General features: G+C 40.7%; 2 long non-coding RNA genes across 4 annotated transcripts in view; one reads left to right on the top strand and one right to left on the bottom strand.

The window, feature by feature from the left end:
* LOC148224907 (uncharacterized) overlaps positions 1 to 14,575 on the bottom strand; it is a 34,541-nt gene extending 19,966 nt beyond the window's left edge. The window contains exon 1 of the long non-coding RNA XR_015801732.1: positions 14,355 to 14,575. This is a non-coding gene — a long non-coding RNA (uncharacterized LOC148224907). The remainder of the gene's footprint in view (positions 1 to 14,354) is intronic.
* On the top strand, positions 1,130 to 20,429 carry LOC148224906 (uncharacterized). Of its 3 annotated transcripts, none has more exons than XR_015801730.1 (3): positions 1,130 to 1,281; positions 11,929 to 12,106; positions 12,195 to 20,429. It is a non-coding gene; the product is annotated as an uncharacterized LOC148224906 (long non-coding RNA). The 3 variants fall into 3 exon arrangements; XR_015801731.1 differs by having other exon boundaries at positions 11,929 to 13,600; positions 15,251 to 20,429; XR_015801729.1 differs by having other exon boundaries at positions 11,929 to 20,429.
* The last annotated feature ends 1,743 nt before the right edge of the window (positions 20,430 to 22,172 follow it).

The following is a 22,172-nucleotide window of genomic DNA, read 5'->3' as shown; positions in this document are numbered from 1 at the left end:
AGCAGCTTGTGTCTAAATGCGATGCACTGCCAACAGTTCCATGCACACAAGCTCTTCTCTTGTGTTTGTCTAGAATGCTTAAACCATTTTCCTCAGAGTACCACCATTTTTCACATGTTCTTACAGATAGAAGCTCAAGGAAAAAAGTGCATCTGACAACTTCACAGCCAAAAGACAGTTAAAAAGTCCTGTGCAAATCTCAGAAGAAGAATCAATGTCTGTGTCAGTCTTATGTTGCCTTCTCACGTGACATCCACTCTGTGAGACCACAAGGAAAAAAATCGTTTGATGGTTCTAAGTGTCTGCTAGTCTTGTGGTGTTTTTTACTAATGAAATCAAGGTAACCAAGCTTGAGCTCTAAAAGCTAATCAGGTTCTGGATGGGATTGACTTGGCTACAGGATTTTATTTCCTTGAACACATTTGATAATCATTACAGTCTATCAGCTTGGTAAAACAACCTCATCGTGTCAATGCTGGAACTGATCGACTGACTTTCCAGGGCTCAGATGGTCTAATAAGTATTTCATTGTTGGTATTTGTTTCAAAACAAATTTGCAGTGTCTCAGAGATTTTTAGCTTCAGGCTTCTCCTCCTATAATATGCTGAAAAATTAGTTTCAGTGCTATACTGACATCTCATTCCCTTCTTGTTGCCTTTTTAATGTTTTACAACACGAAACAGCATGAATGATTTCAAGGAACTATTAAAATAAGGTACATAACATGTATATGGCAGTTCTTATGTGCTGTGACAAAGACATAGCAAATGTTATAAAACAGCCTCTGATTTCTCAGTACAGAAACAGCCTCTTTCTCATTAGTCATCTGTTCACATATCTTTTTTTTGTTGTTTTGATTTCTCCATGTCTTCCACTGTTTCTTTTATTTTCATCTCTGAGGTTTCCACTTTGGATTGACCAACTGATAAAGGAAATACCAAGTCAGGTTTCACTTTCCATTTGTGCTATTTTTTTTCTTTAATGTTGATAAGGAGCTTTTAATTTATCATTAAACAACCCCCTCAGAATGTCCATGTCCAAAGTTTTGCTTAGTAACAGTGAAAATAGAGATCACTATGGCAAAGTTCAAAGCCTTTTTCAGGTTTTTTTTTCTGTTCTTTTTCAGATGTTTAATCACAGAAAGAAGTGCCCCAAGACTTTCAAGACTTTTTCTATTTCTGAAGATTTCAAAATCTTCTCATGTGCCTTTTCTTTTTTTCCCCCAAAAATGCATTGTGGAAAAGTGCCTGGATGTAAATAGATTGGTCACTGAGATAAGGAGTAAGTAAACATCTTCTCTTAAATAACCCAATTAAAAAGATTTTTATCATACCAGTGCTGTGCACTCTTTTAGAACTGAATTTTAATTTCTATACCCTTGTGAAGAACACTATGAACAAATGATGCAACAATGCTCCTGCACTTAACATACTTTTGAAATGGGCTCAAGAGAAGAGCTACTCATGTTCTCGGGCCCCTCAGATACAAGAAGAAAGAAAAAGAAAACTCAGTTCAATCTTTGAAGCAAACAAAACCCATAGAAAAAATTAAATATATCGTCCTCTTCTTGTGTTCTTCCCAGAGAAACCATGACAGATGAGACCCAGGAAGGTAGAAAAGATTTTTCTCAGTGCTTCAGAATTATTTGTTCTTCCTGCTTGTGGAGATAAAACAGACAATACAATGATGGGTCCTAGTCAGATCTGCACTTAGGCATGGAAATTGCTTCTCTCCAGTGACTGTACAAAGGACCAGGGTTTGTCAGTAGCAGTCTGAATCACTGAAGATTTTGGATGCAATAGTAGTCAGAAAGACTAAATCAGGCACCCCAGGTAGTCAGCTGAAGTCTAAAAATGGGAAAAAATAAGGGAGACAGAGCACCATAAATTTAGAGGTCAGATATTTTTCTATTCTAAGTCTTCAAATCTGCCTTAAATCTAGGCTATGATTGTAGCACATTGGTTCCTTCTGCTGAGGGTAATAAGGTACCTTCTGAAATCTCTTGCTAATTTACACAACATCTGAATGCAGGATGGTATTATGGCACCTCTCTGCTGTTTTAGCATTTCATTTGCAGGCAGCAAATGCTCTTATCTACTCTCATGCTGTCAAAAATGTGTGTATCTTTTGTGGCCACAGAAGTTGTGTGATGAGAGGAGGTTCCTCCTAGAATCCATCCCTTCCCCTGCAGGTGTTTGAGCTTTCCAGCCTGCTGGTAGCAGGCAGACATATATTATTGGTAGTGCCAGCAACAGTTCCCTTGTCTTAGCTTAATGTGGAAACAATTGCTCAGGGGTCCTGTAAATAATAATTCTTTGGAATCATCTGGAAGAAAAAAAAAAGAAGCCCCTTGGTACACTGTAAGCTGGCAGTAATTTTCACATTACTGCAGACAGTATCCCATTCATTGCTTGACATATCTGTTTTTAATTCCAATTTGTCCTTCTCTTTTAGCCTTCCTGTTGCAGGCAGACAATAGAATTTAACTGTTTGTGTCCATTACCCATGGCTTTATTTGCTGCCAAACTGTTTAATGTTTCAGGTGAATATCTAGCAAAAAGCACAGACTAGTACCAAGGCTGTCTGTCCTACAGGAAGCACAGAAATTTGAGGGGGATAAAAACAAGCTAAGGATGCCTGACAGTAGCTCGTGTGAAGCTCACTGCACATGCAGGAAAATGATATTTGAAATTACATCTGCCTGATATACTCTTAAATGATGTCCCTGTATGATCTCCCTGATCAGATCAAGAATCACAAATAATAAGATTGGAGACGAAGCAATATATTTCTGAGAAAAACGGCACTCCAGCCTAGTGCATTTAAAAAATGTTCCCAGAGTGATTTTAAGTAATGCAAATTATGCTGGAGAACAGAAAGTGCTCATACCTTAATCTGCAGTTCTGTTAGCTGCACAGAATCTGTTGCCTGAAACCTGTCTAGCGAGCCCTTGATCCACTTGCACCTGTAACAAGATGCTGGTTTTGTGGAGGCAGAGAGGCAGACATAAAATGCAAACAAGTTTTGAGAGAGGCACTATTAGTGCTGCAATCCCTATGTGGTACAAAAGCAATTTCTCTGAGGACTGATGGCTGGTCTGTATGCAGGGGAGCTGCTGGCAAATCAAAGACAACGTTAGATCTCTGTCAATTAGAATAAATCCCTCTTTCCAGCTCCCATAAGATCAATGTATTCCTGTTACTCTCACCCTGACTGCCACGATGTAATAAACTTTCAGCAGAAACAGTGACCAAGTGTTACATGAGAGTAGTGATCGTGTCTGGCTGAATTGTTCTCTTTAGATCCAAAGGCTAGTCATAGGTTCCTGAGCTTTTTTTTTTATGCTTACCACAGCAACTGAGATGCAGGTGTTGTTCTCAGAAAAATTCCTGCCCAGGATATCTGCAGTGTGCAGTAGTGTCTGCAGAAACAGATGATCCTTGTGCTTGTGTCAGCAGACCTGCGTGGCTGGGCAAAATTAGTTTCCAGAGCCACAATTCTGAGGTGCCATCTGCAAAGCACAAGAATGCATCATACCATGAGAGTACAAAATATATGCATCTTCATCCAAGATGCTGGCCTATCTCCCCCTGCCATATGCTCTAACTGCTAAGCTAAGTTGCCATTCCTGAGTATGTGCCAAGCAGTAAAAACAGCACAACCCCTTGAGTTATATCCAGTAGTGCAGGGCTACTGGTTCTTCAGCTGGTCATGATTCAGCAGCTGAAAATTCAAATAGAGGTGTAATATTTAAGGCTGATTGTGAAAAGTGAATAAAAAAGTAGGAACCAGAAGGAAGTAACCCAAGACACTCTGAATTTTTTTTTTTTTTTGGTGTTAGACTCCTGTGTCCCACACAGGGGGAAGGAGCTTGTAAAGGAATTAAGAAAGAGCATAAAACAATATTAATTAAGGGGTAAGAAACTGAAAGGTTGTGGAGTATAAATATGATCCAATTCACTGTTGATTCCTTACTGCAAAAAAAAATATTTCAGAATTTAGAAATGAGATTGATAGCAACTAACAAGAATTCAGATAACTGTTAGAGCATTCATTAAACAAATAAATGTCCCATGAATTTTTAAGCCAACATAAAAAATCTAATGGAGAATTACAGCCCCATTTGCACACTCCACTACCTTTGAAACTTTTCACCCTATTCAGAGTGATCCAATCTGAATTCTGTGTTTTCAAACCAGAAATAATAAAAGTAAACCAACAGTACCTATTCCAAAGACTACTGGGGAATTAATGCTGACTCTCAATCACATTTTATCCAAATTCAGTAGTGTGGGGTTACACTTTCACTGGAATGGAGGTTTAACAGGCACAAGAAAGAACCTCGGAGTAATAATTAGATAATTACAGAAATACCATCCCTTTAAGTACCACTAAACTGGTCCCACAGGGGATTCACAGGAAGACCCTAGTACAAAATGAGTGGAAATACAGCACCAGTGCTGAGAGATTTTGGCCCCAGTTCTACAAACACTGATATAAATTACCTGACACAACAGAAGCCCAGGCTGTGCTGTTATATACCTGTGTTCACATAGGAAGTGCACATAGGAAATCCCTATTATTCTTTGCTGGAAAGTTCCTGCCCGAGTTACTGTTCTTATGAATGCCTCATTTGCAAAGGAAAAAAAGTTGCCCTGCTTTACTGGGAAAGGGGGCAGCAGGTTTCAGCAAGGGTGGTTAGGGCCACTGGATGACAGGAACACCAGCTCCACTGAGCCCCTTTCCTCTTCACAGCAGGTACAAGGAGAGCTGTGAGATCCTGGGGAGGACAAAGTACAGAAGGGACAAACTCAGAAACAGTCTTGCAGCTCCTTCCTCTGCCTTTGGCTGCAGCCATTGCCATAGAGCAGCTGCTGACCACCAACTACAGTGACCAGGCTTCCAAACAGCACAGTTTACTTGCCCAGTGTCCAACACATGACTATTCCACGGGATCCTGAGTAGGATAATAATAGCTTGTCCCTTGTACATCTGTGATATCCAAATATAAAAGAAAACATTGTTTATTAAGCAGTGCAGCTTCTGAAGTTGTTTAGCTTTGATGAAATCTTTAGGAAGAATGCAAAGACTCAAGAACGGAAAAATCAGAGGTACACTTTTCAACATAACTAAACCCAAAAATTATATCACTTTGCCAGCAGAAGTCAGTTTTAGTCTAGTAACTGGCTTTGTAGTTCTTCTGGTTTTAATATGTATTTGACATCTAACACACTGAACATGTAAATTTTTTTGAACATAAATCAAGAAATGTGTTTCAGTTAGACTTGGGCAAGCATTTAATTTTGTTTCAAAGGTCATAACACCTCTTGGTTTTGCCATCCTTACCTCAGTGGATCTTCAATGTCTATGTACAGGCCTGCATAACTCCCTGAGTCACACATATCTTCCTGGTGCTATGTGTCAGGACTTACAGCAGCAAAACAAGTTGCTGTAATGTGTACATCATTCTCACAGTGACTATTTGTAAAACAGGGAAAATAGAGGTAAAAGCTCTGACAGACAAAAAATGATCAATGAAGAGAAAAGCAAGCATACAGGAATCAGTTGGATGTGTACAGTAAAAGGACGCCATTGAATCTGGGACAGGTTTTATATAGATATATCTACTATTCTTAGTGTTCTTTAGGTTAATTAAGGCAATTAATTTAGGCTCTAGTTACTGTGCAGAAAGTGCTATCTTTTTAACTGCAAAGAGTGCAAGAGTAGACATTTTCTCCTATCTCTTAAGAAAAAAGTGCTGCGTTTTGCATGAGTTTAGTGATCATGCATTCTGTAATTCCTGTGACTCCAGAGAAATATTTGTACAGAGCTGCCTTCTTCAGCACAAGCCCCCTGAAAATGGAGGGCTGCCTGGCACTTCATTCCTGGACTAGTGTGCCTGGAGGAAACCAGACCTTTAGCAGCATCTCCCTTAGGGATGGAAAGTCAGGTTTTAGAAGAAGGCCAAGACTTGGTGCAGCACTCAAGCACCTGCTTGAGTCTAAGCGTGTGTGTGCACTCCTGTGCTTATTCAGCAACTGCTTGCAGCCAAGCCTACGTTACAGCAGCTTAAATTACATGGAAGCCTCTTGGACTCCAGCACGTTTCAGATCTTTGTGAAATAGGATCCACAGTGATTAAGAACCTGGAAACATCCCGAATATAACTAGATTCTGGCAATTATATTTTACTTGGACAAAATTGTCTTGGGCACAGAACTGTAGCAAGTGGATTTGAACATAAACATATCCAAGATGCTTCTTTGTTTTGAATTTTCTGAGGACATGTACCCTGCATCTACAGAATTTTCCCTTGAAATAAACTTTTCTAACGAGTGGTAAACAGACGCTAACCTTCAAACTTAAGGCATGAGACCACTGCACCCAGAGATGTTCATTAACTTTGAAAAGACTCTAGAGGGATTGATGTACTGTTGCAGAAAGTGGCACATTATGTGTGACTCATGGCTTTTACAGTAGAGTCCTGCCCCCAGGCTCCCCACCATCACAGGCACAGCATTTGAAGTCATTTAAGAGATCTGTAAAGAAGAAATCCAGCTAAAGGCTGGATTCCCTTCCAGCACATTCAGATGGGCCAAGGGTTGAATGCATTTGGCTTTGTTGTACTACGGAATTTCCTGGGAGGAAATTACTGCTCATGAGCAGCTCAGCCAGGCAGCTTGTTCTCCAGCCTGCTGCTAAGATGCCTTAAAACACTCACCATTTTATTCTTTTTTTTGCTTATTTTAAAAACACTCTCGCTTAAGTACTTTACAAATATCTACCTGAGCGTGTTCATGTTACTGTAGAAACTGTTTAAAGAGATAAATGGTTTTACTCAGTAATATATATATAAAGCAAACCCATATAAAACCCAATTATCCTATATTATGTAAGTATATCATACATGCATGAGCATTTCCAAAGACACAGTTGAATAGGACAGGCTGTAATAGATTGACTGGTCTTACTTTAAGCTGTCATCCTCAGTGCTCATACAGGACCCATAGCTAGGAAGAATGGTTCTTGTAAAGACACCATTGAAATGCTTACTTGACCTGACAAAAACAACAGTGTATGTACCTAGTATTTGTCCTTCCCTCACCTTTGTGATTTTAAATCAGATTTAAGAGCTGGATGAATGCTGAAGGGTCAGTTCTGCACCAGATAGACAGCAGAAAGGTCTAGAGTTTTGTTTCAGAATGGTGTTAGTTTTGACAAAGAGGTTGCTTTAAAACATGTCCCCCCACAGGCATTTTTCACAGGCACACACAGACACACACAGACACTGCCCTCCACAAAATGGTACATCTGCAGGACTCAATTCAGATGTGCAAGAGGTCAATTTTGTGCAATTTTTTCAGGGCTATTACATGCAGTCATGAAGCATCTTTCTTCTGTCCTATATCCACTTTTACTAGCAAGACTGGAAAATGAGTTTCCTATGGTAGGAATATTGATGATGGTGCACGTCATTGTCACATCCTGTATATGAGGGAGAACGCTATTTTTAAAAGTCTTTTAATTCTTCATTTCTCTAGGACTTTCAGCAGCCATAAGAAATAAATGCAGTGTGATACATTATTTTGGCCCATGAAGTAAACTAATCATAACATATTGGTGATTTAGAGATTAATTCACATTTTGACATGTGAAGAAAATATGCTGTGGCAATGACACTAAAAAATCCAGCCCCTCACCCCTTCCAAAACTCATTTAAATCTTAGATATGCAACATTTTACCTAGGGTTTTTTCAGTAAATTTTCATAGTTCCTGGCTCAATTTCTGTATTTCAAAATTGTCTTTCTTCTCAAACACACAAATATCCCAGTTTTCCCTGGCATCTCTTAAATAACTTAAATATCTTTTCCTCCACCCCCCTCCCCCTTGCCTTTCTTCTGGGTTCTCTTGTCTTTTTTTTTTTCCTTCCCTCTCTTGTTCTCCTGCCTCCAGGACCTCATAGTTACTACTTCATGCCCAATCGCTCCTATTCAGTCCTGTCTCCTTTTCTCTCTCTCCACTGGTAAGGAAAACTTACCAGAATGTGTAATCTCCAAGCACTCTTTTCATTTAAATATGAAGAAGAGCCATTTGAGACTGTCTCCTAGCAAAGAATTGGTCATTTGTCAGTTAAATAAGTTTCTTATCTTTATGTACTTCTGAATAACTTGAGATTTTATTTGTTTAATATTTTGGTTGCAAAAGTAAGCTTTTTGCAGGAAACCACAAGTGAAATGTTGTTTTTCTGTCTAACACAAGTCATGACCAAATCTTTGAGTTCTCAACACCCCCCAGCTATTCTTTTGACCACAAATTGGTCGCTAGTAACTAGTAACTAGTAAATCAGAGGAAAGTGATGGTTCCCCAAATGGGCAGAAAGGCTGTCCCCAAACTCTGCACTGCTTAACTTTCAGACACACTTTCCCCAGTGATGCACACCAATTCCCTCCCACCCTGCTTCCATGCATATTCAATGGACCATATGCCTGATCTCAAATATCTCTGGGCATTATGGATCCTATTCATCAAGAAGTGGCTTCTACACTCATGAGCAAAGGAAAAAAAAAAGGAAAAAAAAAGACCTTTTGAAAGAGCATTCAAGAGTTTTCTGAGAAAGAAATCCTAGTACACAGTGACCTGTATGTACCAGGCCATGGTCCACTTTAAACATATTTCTGCTGAACACACTCACATTGCCATTAAGAAATACTTATTGTTTTGCTATAAAAGGAGGCCTGCATAGAGATCTCATGAGAGGTTTAAGCTGAAGCTTATTGACAAACACAAACCTAGTGATTCCTTGGAATCCAAAGTAGTTAGTGGGATGACAAGGCAGTCCCATCACCAATCCCTGGTACATGACAAAAGCAGAGGCAGCTCCAAAGCTGACACACCAACTGCCTTGGGATCTGCCATGCAGCCAGATGCCGTGTTGGGAATTTTTCCCTGACACCAGAGCATATGGGCTTTGCATTGCCATTTGAAGAGCATGGGACAGACAGAAACAATCTGGAGGGGGTGGGAATGGATGGCATGTCAGCCTGATGCTTGTATTTGGTCTTTGGTTATTAGGTGATGCTTAAGTACCTATTTGGCCTTCAGGCAAAAGAAAATATTGTCCCAAAGGAAGCCCTGATATAACTGTATTAGTTGCAATGCAGTTAGTATGGGGATTAATTTGAAAGTTTGTTTGCTTTCACTTGTTGTTTTGTTTTGTTTTGTTTTGTTTTGTTTTGTTTTGTTTTGTTTTAAAACAAATTAAAATATATTTTTACCCCTGCATGTTGTCAGAGAAATGCAGGAGCAATTCAGAATTATACTTAGATAGAAATTAGGCTACTGTGTAATCATACTTATTTCTCAAAGCTGTGGTATCCCATTTGCTGTCTTGTCAGTTCTGGGTAAACCAGTTTCTATAGCCCAGTCACCTACTGCAACCAGTCCCAGCAAGAGCTAAGATGATTCCAAGTGTGAGTGGCTTGCAGGTTCCTGGAGTTGTCAGATCCATCCCTTCCTTTTTCATCAAGAGTTGGGATCTGCCATGCAGCAAGGATTGTCTGACACTGCAGTTCTGCTTTGCTTTTTGCACTATGCAAAAAAAAAATAGCAGGGCCAGAACTGCCAGTGGGAGAGGGTGATGAGGCAGGAGGTCCAGAGCAGGAAATGCAGAGCACATGCCAAGGAAATGTGTACCAAAGGAAAAACACTAGAGAGCAAAGGAACATAGGCACTTCAGGAAGGGCATGGAGAAGATCAGTAATGTAAACAGCACTGAAGAATATTTGAGAAAAGGACATAAATTTTCCTGAGTAAGGAGTAGTGATGGGGTACACCACTGCTGAAGGGAATCCCTGAAGGTACCACATATGGGAGTTTCAACGTGCCATGTTGGCTTTCTTTTATCCTTTCCAAGAGAGCTCGGTCTGATGGCTGTGAAAGTAGCTCATCAAGTGCTATTGGACTTCACAACTCTTGAGATGACAATTTCCTTCTTCCATTTTCCTCAACAACTCTTCACCTACATGTGGGCACACCTGCCCTCTGCCCCCACCCAGCCTTAGTATGTGTGTGGACACACAAGCCATCTGTGAGCCCCTCATGGTCAGGGAACACTGCTACAGATGCTCTGAAAACTCTGGAGCTTAGACAATCATGATCACCACGTGTGTATTGCCCCAGACCACTTGCACAGCAAGTGAGGGTTCTGCCATCCCCCCATTTCTGACTGACAGCAGTATGTGGAAAGGAAAGATGGAAGATCATGTTTCTGCATCACATGTTCCAACATCATTTGCACAAAATGTATCTCTTTTAATTCAGTGCATTCTCCTGAAGGCAGTCACAAAACTGGGGTTTCATCCTGTCTTGATGGCCTCATGTCATATTTACATTTCATATTTTGTTTTTTTCACTATATAAGTTTATAGTTTTATATATATAAAACTATATATATATTTTCACTATATAGTTTATCATTTTTTCACTTTATATAAGCAAGATTTGCCTCAATGGTATTCAAGAGCTGGAAAAAACAAATATGGAGACAAAAAAATGTTTGTGAAGAAACAGAATTTCATTTTTCACCTGCACTCTTTGAACTGCAGTATTTGTACTTACAAATCCTGAATAAGTGCTTGACCTTTTAATTGTTTCTTCATTTATTGTTCTCAGTTCTGCTTCCCACTCTCTGTGTTACTGCATGTATTTAGGTAGTTGCCCTTCAGCCTGTTTCTTCTTGCTTTGTTAAATTCTGACTCTGCAATCAGATGTTTCTGCAAAAGCTCTTACTGCAGGATGCTGACACAGATTTGGGTGTATGAATGTCCCGTGTCTTCGGTAGGGTGCTTGACTTTACTTTAAAAAAGAAAAAGCCTTAGGATAATAATACATTCTAATTAAACCATGCACAACTCCTTTGGCAACCACAAGGAAAATCGTACTCTATCTCCACAGCAGTGCTGCATAAAAACAGAGAGCATCTTTTCATACCTGTGTCTTTAATGGCAAGCATCATGAGACAAATACAATACCATTTAAAAACCACACTTATACTTTCACCCTGTGAGTGGCTCCTTGTTATGGGGCTTACAATGGATTAGTTTCATCTTTAAAAAGGAGATAGAAAGATAACTCCTTGAGCACACTGTGAGGTGTGTGAGCTTGTTGTGATAAGGACCTGGTATTAGTTGATTGGCATCAAAGATCACGGATGTATTTATAGCACACCAAGCATGATGACAACATGTTGCAGGTTGTCAAAGGAAGTCAGTCCCAGAGAAAGATAAATATTTAAGGCCCACATTTTCAGATATATTTGAACTGAAAACCTGCCTGTGGACTTAGATCTGATCTAGCAAGAGGCAGGGCCTTTCGGGGTTGTTTTGCATGAACTGCAATCACTTATCTTAGCAAGTGACTGGGATGTGGTAACAGGGAGGACACACAATTAATTGGTAATCTGGATCACCTTAATTCCCCACTCTTTTACTTCCAGGCCAAGTTGTTGCCATCCAGTTCAGCAGTTCAGCCCTAGTCCATCCAATACACACAGAAGCTGCTTTCTTGGCACCTGCTTACAGATGCATTGCAGAAGATGTAGAAAACTTATAAGTAAAAAATATCTGAGAAGGATTTCATTCATTCTATAATTTTCTGAGAAGGGTGGAGGAGATAGTAATTTTTCAGTTCTAAAAGATGTTTTTTACCTTTGTTGGGCATTGCATTGTAACATTTGCTAATGGGAAATACTTTAATCAAAAATTCCAGAAAGAAAGAACAAATACAAGTTCCTAGCCTAAAACAAAGCATCCTTACAGAAACATCCTTATGATTTTAATCATTTTAACTTAGTGCTTTATGACACTGTAACCAAGGTAATGTATGAACATATGAAGCTGCCATTCCAATCTGTATTTCTTACACTCTTAGGAATGGGAAAAATAATTCCAGCTGACTGATCAGAAACCAGACTAAGCTTACAAAGAGCTAATGAAATCCATTTTGCAAGGTAACTCTTAACTCGTTGTTAATCAGCTCCACTGATTGCATTCAACTTAACCAGAGGAGTTGACGTGTTCCACTAAATTAGAAGAAGTCAGATTACCAGGTAAAAATACATATTTTCTTAATATTTGCTGAAGGCTTTTAAATTCTTTTTGCTTTAATAATTTTGTTTTGTTTTGTTTTGTTTCCAGACACAAACTAAACCAGGAGGTTTGTCTTTGGCAGCCTAGGTCAGCTTTGCAGCGTGGTTTTGTCCGACCAGCAGCCAATGAAGTCTGTGTGCTGAACAACTCATGCTGAAGGAGAAGCAGCTGCTCACTGACACCGCACTCTGCAGCACACAAATCTTGCACTTTTGCAGAAAGAGAACAAATACTTGCAGAAAATACACATGGAGTCTGATGCTCAAGGGGTATAAGATTAGGTCCAGTGTATTGACTAGGGAAATAGCCTGCAGGCCTTAGGCCAGCAAGGCTGCGTGCCAGTGACTTCATTAGGGCTTTTGCCTATGAAAGGGCTGCCTGTTTGGATCCTGGAAACTTGCATCAATACGTCATTTCGTGTGACTAAAGTGAGCAGAATTTGTCCAAAGCACTGGCCAGTTACGGACCTCAATCTGCCTCCATTTGCAGGCAATGTCACTCTTAGGAAAGCAGGTTTTGATTTGATCCAGAGGCTCTTTTCAATAGGACTTTCATCGCTGACTTTAACTGACAATAGCTCATGCAAAGGTCTCCATTTTCTCTTATACCTTCCCACAACAGACACCAGTATCTGATCTCCTCCACAGACTTGAATCTCAGAAACCCAAAAATCTTAGCAAATTTCTTGGCATCCTCATGGTACACTTCCCCACTCTCACCTCAAGGCAGTGGGGCAATCATGATGCCAATAACTCCCAGAGTTCCTATGCTGGGAGGGGAAAAAGGAAGGAACAGGGTGTTGTAGCATATGCAAAAGCTCTGCACTTCTGGCAGTATAAAACTACATACTTACACTGCAAAATCCTACAAGATGCAGCTCCAGCAGTTCAAGGGCAGAATCCAGCAAACAATATCCTTCTTGAGCTTCAGTGCTTTCTGACACTATCAGGACAGTAGAAGTGATTGACTAGTTTGATGGACTTGGTAAAACTACTTTGGGAATTAAAAGATGTTTGTCAAAGTGTATCAGTTAGATGAAGCAAAAGGGGGCAATACCCTAACCCCCTGAACTAGCATTACACACGGGTACCTACAGCATCCTCACTGATGCAGAACAAAACCAGGAAATGCAAGAATATTGAATTCCTTGCTATATGCTATAAAATAATTATTTTCACAGGTGTATGGCAAATTATCATTCCTCCACTGCTTTTTATTTTTTTTCAGAGACTCCACTTTTCTCTTTCCAATTTGCCTACTTTCTGAAGTTCACTGGAAATATGTATTAGTTGCTTGAAGTAACAGCATAAAAGTCTTCATTAAAGGACAGATTGAACGTGATTATGCTACTAACGAAAGTAGTGGAATTACTTCTGGAGACTTCATCTACATCTCACAGCACTGTTGGTCTAATGATTTCTGAAAATTCATCATTTGTGTCATTATAACATGCTGTAAGTGCCACACACATATAGTTATTACTCTGCTGAATCAATGTTGATTTGTTCAGCTTACCTTTGACATCAGCATTTCATAAATTTCTTAGTCATTTCCTCATGATGACCTCACCAAACATGCTCTAAAGAAGCACCAAGCTATCTGAATGCTTCTCATCCTTTCCACTAGGCAGCCCTGGCCCTAAAATCTTATTCCTTTTTCCCCTGCTCTTTCATCTCCTCCCCATTGCTTTCTGCTCTGACCCTGTGCACTAAAATTCTGATTCAGCTGCAGTTACCAGCTTTCCTCTTAAAATAGATATTGTCGTAGTGAAGGGAAAGGACAAACAAACCCCACAAAAATCTATTTTTAGCAGATGGTCCCAATTGTACAAACTTTAGCGGGGGTTATTTATCTCTCCCCCTCTTTTTTTTTTTTTTCCGACCCCACGACCACCCCCCCGCCCCCCCAGTTCCTGGGTTGCGCTCCCTTCAATCTTGTCAGCTGTAAAATGGGTCTCTTTTTAACCTATAATGGATCAGTGAGATTAAAGGTGAAGTCATGAATTAGTAGCAGTGACAGCCCAGCACGATGGCCCCGGCAGCAGGGGGTCTCTCTTTGTGCTCGTCCACTCTGACCCCCCGTGCCACTCTCCGCCTGTGGGAACCGGACAAGAAGAATGTCGGGGTGGGGCCAGCCCCAGCCCCGGCCCGGCCAGCGCCCCCCGACGCATTCTTTCCCTGGAAATATTCTGACATCACCCCGTCATACCTCCTCGCCGGCTCCTTCGTTAACTCCTTTATGCCTTGCCGCCGGCAGACAATGGGTCCTGCTGCACGGAGGAGGAGGAGGAGGGGAGGGACACATCTTTCCCAGGACAACTTTTTCATAAGATGTGGACCTAAGGCAAGCGTGGGTTTTAAGACTGGGAGGTGGGTGAATTTTCTAGGAGTCGGGCTGTGCGGTTTGAGATGCCACTCTCCGTGATAAAAAAAAAACAACCAACCAAACAACAACAACAACCAAAAAAACCTCAAACAAAAACAAAACAAAACAAAAAAAAAACACAAAAAACCAAACAACAACAACAAAAAACCCAAAGTGAAATGCACCAGTAATGCAGGAAGATTTCTTTGAAGCTTTAAACTTGAATTCCTAGAACAAAATCATCCCTACCATAAACACAGCTTATTCAGTGGCTACATTCTGCCTTGGGAAGTATGTCAAAACTGCTCATTAGAACCTTTGCAAAAGCATGATGCATTTCCAGTCTCCTCCATGAAAACTGTGGTAGGGCAATATTGAGACAAACACAAGAGGAGCTCCCTCTTGAGAATTCCTCTTTTGAGGAGAATTCCTCTTCCACTGAGAGCAGTGGACAGCAACAGAGCTACACTTCTCTGCAAATGTGAAACAGACTGGTCGTCCTGTTCACGTCCTCTGGGACATATTTTGTCCTCACTGAAATGTAAATTTAGTGTTGGCTTCAGCCTATCTTCTAGGGTAAGTATCTGGACTTTTCATAGTCCTTCCCAAAGAATGCACTAATTAATTAATTATAACAGTATTCGTTATCCTGACTCATTTACCCTCTTAGTGAAGAAAGTTCACACTTCTGAATGTACTTTTCTAACACTTTTAAAGCTCTCCTATTGCATCTGCACCAGGGCTATCCCATCTCACATCACTTCTCTGAGGGATATAACGTGTGCAGGACTCGTCCAGAAAGGATGGTTCCAGAAAATTTACAGAGGATCTTCCCAACACCATAAAAGGATCACCAAAAACCGTTTCACTGAGTGAGCAATTTCAATTTCATTCTTATGATATTATAAAGTCTGGTAAGAATTCAGTATCTCTATGCCTTGAAGTTCTCCTCAAGCGGGTCATAGACATACCCCAACAGAGTCAGGTGGATTTAGGCTTCTGAAACAGTATAAAGGCATTTTAAGATGTCTAAATTCATCATTGTAATTCCTGCTTGGAGGCTGTCTAGCCCCAGGAATACATTAGTGTTTGCAGGATTCTTCCATTTTGCTCTAAAAGATGCCAGACCACTTGTTTTTCTGTTCCAAGTGGAGTGATCTGGGAAACAACCTCTCCTTTAACTTACTTTAAATACTCTTGGGATTCACATGAGGAAATTCTTGATCCAGTCTTGGAGAAGAAGGTGAAGGAAGAAAAGTAAGCATTACAGCCAGATCTCTTTTCTTATAGAGAAGCCTTTTCTGTGGTTCACTAGACAAATAACTTGTTAAAGTTGCAGGGATATTTCCTGTAAAACTAGCACAAATAAATGGATGAATGGACAGGGCAGCCACCATGATCCCCTTCATCTCTTGAGCAACGTGTATTCACACAGCCTGCACCTGGCTGGCAAGCTCACCCCAGCTTGACATCACCCTGTTTAGCCCCAGCCAGCCCCAGCCCACCCCACAGGACTGTGCAGGAAGTCATTGCCAAGGGAAAGGAGCAGCACTGAGGCTTCAGGAGCAGCAGTCCTGTCTCCAGCCCCGGGCAGCAGTGGGCACCGGCTGGGAGCAGTCAGTGGAGTGTGCAGATGGCACAGTCTCAAACAGGTTTCTGACTGGATGAGCTGACAGCATTTCCACATCAGTTCATGTCAGCTGTGTAGTATCCAGTTACACTTTCTGCAGGTCTGCTGGACCTATTTCCCAGAATGGGCTCATCCCTGCCTGGCATCTACAAGGCTGCAATCCATAACGCCACATTTTGAGGACAAAGAGGAGAGCACATTGGAGTTGTACCTAACTGGCAAGGGAGGGCTGCAGGATGCACATTGCAAAGTGTCACTTGGCAACAGGCACGGGGACGCCTGGACCAAATGGGACAGCTCACAGGCTACCAGCTACATCCCCTTCCAGATAACATCCTCCAAGCCCAGGGAAGAAGAGTTTAGATTGCAACCAGCAAAAGCTGAGCAAGTTGTCTACCTGATGTGCCAGACCAGGACCCTTGAAATATATAGCATCAGTGTCTGTCCTGTATCCACAATGCTCTTCTATTTCTTTAGGAAATTGCAGATTTAGGTGCAATCTTTTCTCTCTCTGAGAGAAATCAAACTCGTATCTCACTGAAGAAGTGCTCAATCTCTATATAGTTGCATGTGCTCAGAAGGAAGGGTGGGGACAAGGCTGATTTTACCTCTCAGGTCTTTCTTTGCAACATAAGAAAATCCCAAGTATCTGCACTCAGTCCTTAGGCTACAGGGTCATATTCCTTCTCTTTGGCATGCCACTGAAAGCAAATGACTGGATGTTCTGTGGCAATGCTCCAGCAAGCAAGCTCCTAGCCAGGCAGCAAGCACACTCTGCGAATAGGAGAATACATCTTTCCACAAAGGGGTGGGACTAGAGCCTCATAAACCTTGGGCAAACGCACTGGACAGTGGGTGCCTGTAAAGGATTATATAAAGCACTGCCTGTGTTCTACATGTAAAATTGTGTGTGTTTATTTTTTTTAGAAGAAATGTTTTAGCCTTCAGTGACGAGGGGGGTTAGCAAAGGATTGTGCACATGCAGACTGCCTCCAGGATAGTCAGGGGAAGGTGCCTTGAGGAGCACTTCACTCTGACCCTCCCTCTCACCTTGCTGGTTATGGCAAGCAGTGCGGGCTGTTTAGGGATCTGTGTGGATGTGGAGACAAGGCATAAGGCTCAGGACCCCACTGTGAGGAGGAGGGCAAGATGGAAAGGAGTTTCTTCCCTTAAAGACTTCAAAGATCTTTCCTGGAATTTGTTTCTTGCCTCACCCAAACATATGGAGGAAGAACAGCATTAAACTTATGGAGGGTGGTGTGGTCATAAGTCATGATTTCATGAAGTATAGTGTATTTCTTCTTAAAGTTTGGGATTTTGTATTCTGTCCATGTTAAGGAAATGAGAAAATATATGTCCTCAGGGTCTGGAGAATAGCTTGAAAACAGTTACCTTTCTAATATTAACATCAGATAGCAAACAATTAATAAGTCAATGTTGAAACTTTCAAGTAGTTTCAAGTACTGTTGTTTAAAAAGCATTATAAAGAATTAATTCTGGTTTTGTTCATTTTGAGATTTTAGACCCCATTTCAGGTTTTGTGGCTCTTGACTACTGTCTGTTGAATAATGGATCTTGAGCATCCTCTGACTTCACCACAGCCAGGAACATCTCATAAGTCTCCCTGTTTAGAGCTGGGAGAGACCCCCTTCAGGGCTGGGGAAGCCTGGAGCAGGAGAGGAAGTCTTCAGCCAGGAGCTATGGAGACTGATTAAGAAGGAAATCACCTCCCAGAGTCATAGAGGCATCAGACACCAGTGTATTTTCACCGAACAGCTGTTCCCTGTACCATCTGATCCCATATCCAGCCCAAGAGTTCTGCTCATTTCTCCACAACCCAAGACCCAAGCAGTCCTGAGAACAACTTGATTCTCCTCGCTGTCTCATTAGCAGCTGAAGAAGAAACCCAGTGGGAAGCAATCCAGTCTTAAGCGACAGTAATCTCCAACTCCATTTCTATGTGAATTTCCTGGAGGGCTGCAGCTCTCTATTCACTCTCCCTATTCCACAAGAGTGCCTTGGTTGGGAATAGCACAGAGATTTGGTTCCTTGTTCCCTGCAGCCTCCTCGTGCAGCCCAGAATCCACAGTGGAGATCCCTGCCTGTGCCAAAGCAGCTTCCTGCATCTCTGCTCTTCTCTCACTGGACACCTTGTCTGTGCACACCAGAGACACTGCCTTGCTTCTTTGCTTGGGCTTGGACAATTCATAACAACTTTATAGTTGTTTACAGTGAGTATTGAGGACACACACTTTGGCTGAGCACTGCCTGCAAATAATAATATACTCCCTCTCATGTCATCTGCTCTGCTCCTGCTCTGAGCTCCCTCCAGAGTTATTCCTGCCACCCGCCCTCTCCTGCCGGCATGGGGGAGAGCTGTGCTGCCTGCTGGCAGGGCCACTGCTCGTTCTCCCGTGTCCCCTGCAGGCTATCACTGTCACAGGGCAGTGTGCACACACACATTTATGTGCACACACTTGTTCCTGTGTGTGCCAGCAGAGCCTGGGACACTGCTGCTCTCTCTGTGCAGAGTGGGTGGGGATAGCAGGGCATTATTTAATGTATAACATATAAAAATACAATTGCCATGGAAGAGAGAGATGTGTTAGCTGTGCTGGACATGGGGCTAACAAGGACTATTTTAATCTCCATTTTTGCTGTTTCCTGTTCCTGGAAAAAGAGGGAGGTAAAGCCAATCCTGAACCACTGTGGGGTGTACCTTGCCTTATAGCAAAGTCATGGTTGAATAGCAGCTTTTTACTGAGTCACTCAGGTAGTTTCTTCCTGGAGGAAGGACGGGATTAAAAGCAGATTAAAATGATCAATGCTTCTCCAGTATGTCACTATCAATCCAGTCCTTGATTTCAGGAAGAATCTAGCTCTGACAAAAATATTTGCCAAAAATACAGAAAGCCAGAATTTTAATTATTATGTCTCTGCCTGTTTCTCATACTGCTCACATAGAAAACAACACAATGAGATGTTTCATTACCCCTTACTAGCTGCTGAGAAAATTCTGGAGTTACATTGAAACATCAAGCTTTCAGATGACTGCAACTTCTATCGAATACTTCTAAAGACAACCAAAAATGTCTCCATTAGAAATACAAAAACATTTTGTGACCAATACTCCTAGGAAGGTTTATTATAGTTGGAAAGTCAATTCCAGTTCATTTTGTTGGTGGGTTTTTTTTTTTCCTTTTTTTTCTTTTTTTTTTTTTCCCAGATACCTATGAAACTGTATTGTGAGAAAAGTATAAAGAATTTTTTTCCATTAGATTTTTATTTTAATCATCTAAAAATCATTCTTATGGAAATGAGAAAGACAAAAAGATTCCCCAGGGACTGAGAAACTTCACTGATTTGCATCATTAACACTGAAAAGAACTTGCCTGGAAATGGCCCCTTCACGTTTTCTTTTATTTACATTTCCAGACAAATACAAAATTAATTTCAACAAGAAGGTTTCTTGTAGATTCATATCCCATTTTGATTAGTCTAGCCATTAAAACATGAATATAGCTTGCTGTGCTTTGATGGACTGATTTAGTCTTTGTTACACTGGAATTTTAATTTTTTTTAAAGTTTTTAGTTCATTTATAAAGGGTTTGCAATATGGGGTCTCTGAGTGATCATTTACTGTATTAACATTCATAATTAACACCAGTAATTATTAAGATGCTTTTGGAACAATTACCATTTGTGTCATGGAATGAGAGAAAAGTGACATTCATTTAAGAAAATTCTGCGGTTTCTGTTTAACGAGTCTGTCCAAGCATAAGCAAAAATGAACAAAAAAAAAAAAACAAAACAGAGCACACTAAATATATATTTAAATGCAGACAAATTTCTATGACAAAGTAGTTCTTTCAAGGCTCGAATCTAAATTTTAAACAGTATACCTTCTTTGTGTCTTCTGAAGAGTTTTACGTAACAAACTTTCAGTGTCATCACTAATAGCAGTTCATGCCAAGGATTACTTTCTTAAAACTGCTACTCAAGCCGGGTGATTTGCAGTACACTTCTTATTACAGGATACATTATGCAGAAACCCTCTGCTATGTGATGGGACATGGCAACCCTGCTGTGAGAATGCCTATCAGCGCTTCTTTTAAGGCCCTTTCTCAATTGTCAGCAAAGTATTTTTTAAGGTTAAAAGGTGTAAAATTATTCTGAAATGCTTTTCTGACCTGTCGCCTATCACTGCAAAAAGCTATAGTTCATTTTTTTTCTAAAATTGTATTTTTAAAATGTGATATTATAAGAATAAAGCTAGTAAGAAAAATATAGTTTTCTATGCTTTTCATTATATTTTTCGTAATTTTTTCAGTACTGATACACATTAAGATTGTGAGTCCCTTTTCATTTCTGATTTTCTTCATTATGATTCTTACTTTCCTGTGAGTCAGTTATGATGTGCAATTAATGAGAAACCAGCAATTACAATAAAAATCTTTTAATTTATATTTTTGTGGATTTTCAAATGAATTCCTGAATCATATTCTCCAGTGTAAAAGTCAAATGCAGCAGGGTCATGAAGCATAATCTCATTTTACTAGTATATAAAGCTCACAAGATCTGTCATTCTTCAAGTACTACCTGTACTTTGATTGAAACAACAGTGAATATCAGCAGGAAAACCAGAAGAAGGCTTCTATTCTTCAGACTGGTGGCTGGCTTTTATGGCTTTGCAAGCTGCTTAACTCTAGATTTCCCAGGCTACATGCACGATTCAAGGTCAATGATCCTATAGTTTTAAATCCTGTGCACAAGAGGTTACCATCTCCCATTGTCTGTAGCTTAAGATTTCCAATGGCAGCTAACTATTTATGTGCTGGTAAAATGCTGGAAGGTATCTGAAATCACTTTACACTGTTTCATGGACTGCTCTATAGCACAATCTTATCAGACGACACTGGAGAGCTCAGCCTTGCTGCAAAGAAGCATCAGACATGAAGGGCCTGATTTTCCCATCTGATATGTGATACATGCACACAACAATGTGAATTGCAGCAAGAGCCAAGAAGAGAAGTACAAATAGGAGGTGCAGCTGAAAAAAGATGCTGTGCTGGGTTTATGCATTGAGTTTTGTGGCCTGCAGCAGAACACCAAGGTGAATACACCCAAGAATTCTTATAGCATAGCTACAAGAAGTGACAAAAGCAATAAGCAGGCATCGTCATTTTGCACTCAGGTACCTAGGAGGTTTGTATAAGTCCTTTCCAACATGGACCCATCCACTTTTGACACCCACCTAAGCAGTCTGAGCCTCCAGAAAGGTTTTCTTCCTGTATCTTTTAAAGTTGTTAGTGGTGAGGTGTGTGCAAGTCAAGCAACTGCTTTGTACTGTACTGGCATTACCAAAAGGCAGACTGCACATTCTGCTTCACACTGATTTTATCACATCCTCTTTATTAATTTGCTATATCTCATCAGCATAAAGTCTCATCTTAGCCTGCTTGCTAGTACCTTGATAACCAAACAGGAGAAAGTTGCCATTCATACACACGTAGATGATTGCACCTCATGTTTTTTGGACCACACAAGTATAAACTGCATGTTCCCCAGCAAGAAACACTCCAGAAGTCTGCTCTTTGAGAGGCATGGCCTGGCCCAGAATCCCTGGGGTCCCTTCATCCCTATGTCTGTGCAGGATAAGAGCAGGGCTTGTCTTATGCCAGGTCCTGGGTTCAGGAGCAAGTGTTTAGGTCTTGGACACGAGAACAGAAAGTGAGATTTCACATCATAGCACAAAGCACAAGGCAGAGGAGCACACATGCTGTGCTCCAAGGATGATGACTATTCAGCCAGCAGTGCCTAGAGAAGCTTGCAACATCCAGCAAATACAGCCCTAAAACTCCTCTCATGGATGACTGTTTACTGCTATGCAAGGTGAAGTGATTTCTTCAGACAACAAACCAGCAAATTTCTAAAACTATACCCAAGGATTTAATATACTGTATTTAGAAGTTGCTAACAAAGTGTAAATGAGATCATTGTAGTCTAGAACTAAACATATAAATCTTAATACT

Source organism: Sturnus vulgaris, chromosome 2, assembly GCF_052056855.1.
Source record: "Sturnus vulgaris isolate bStuVul1 chromosome 2, bStuVul1.hap1, whole genome shotgun sequence".
Lineage (NCBI taxonomy): Eukaryota > Metazoa > Chordata > Aves > Passeriformes > Sturnidae > Sturnus > Sturnus vulgaris.
Note: the sequence above shows the minus strand (reverse complement) of the source record. Positions and strands in the feature narration are given on the sequence as shown.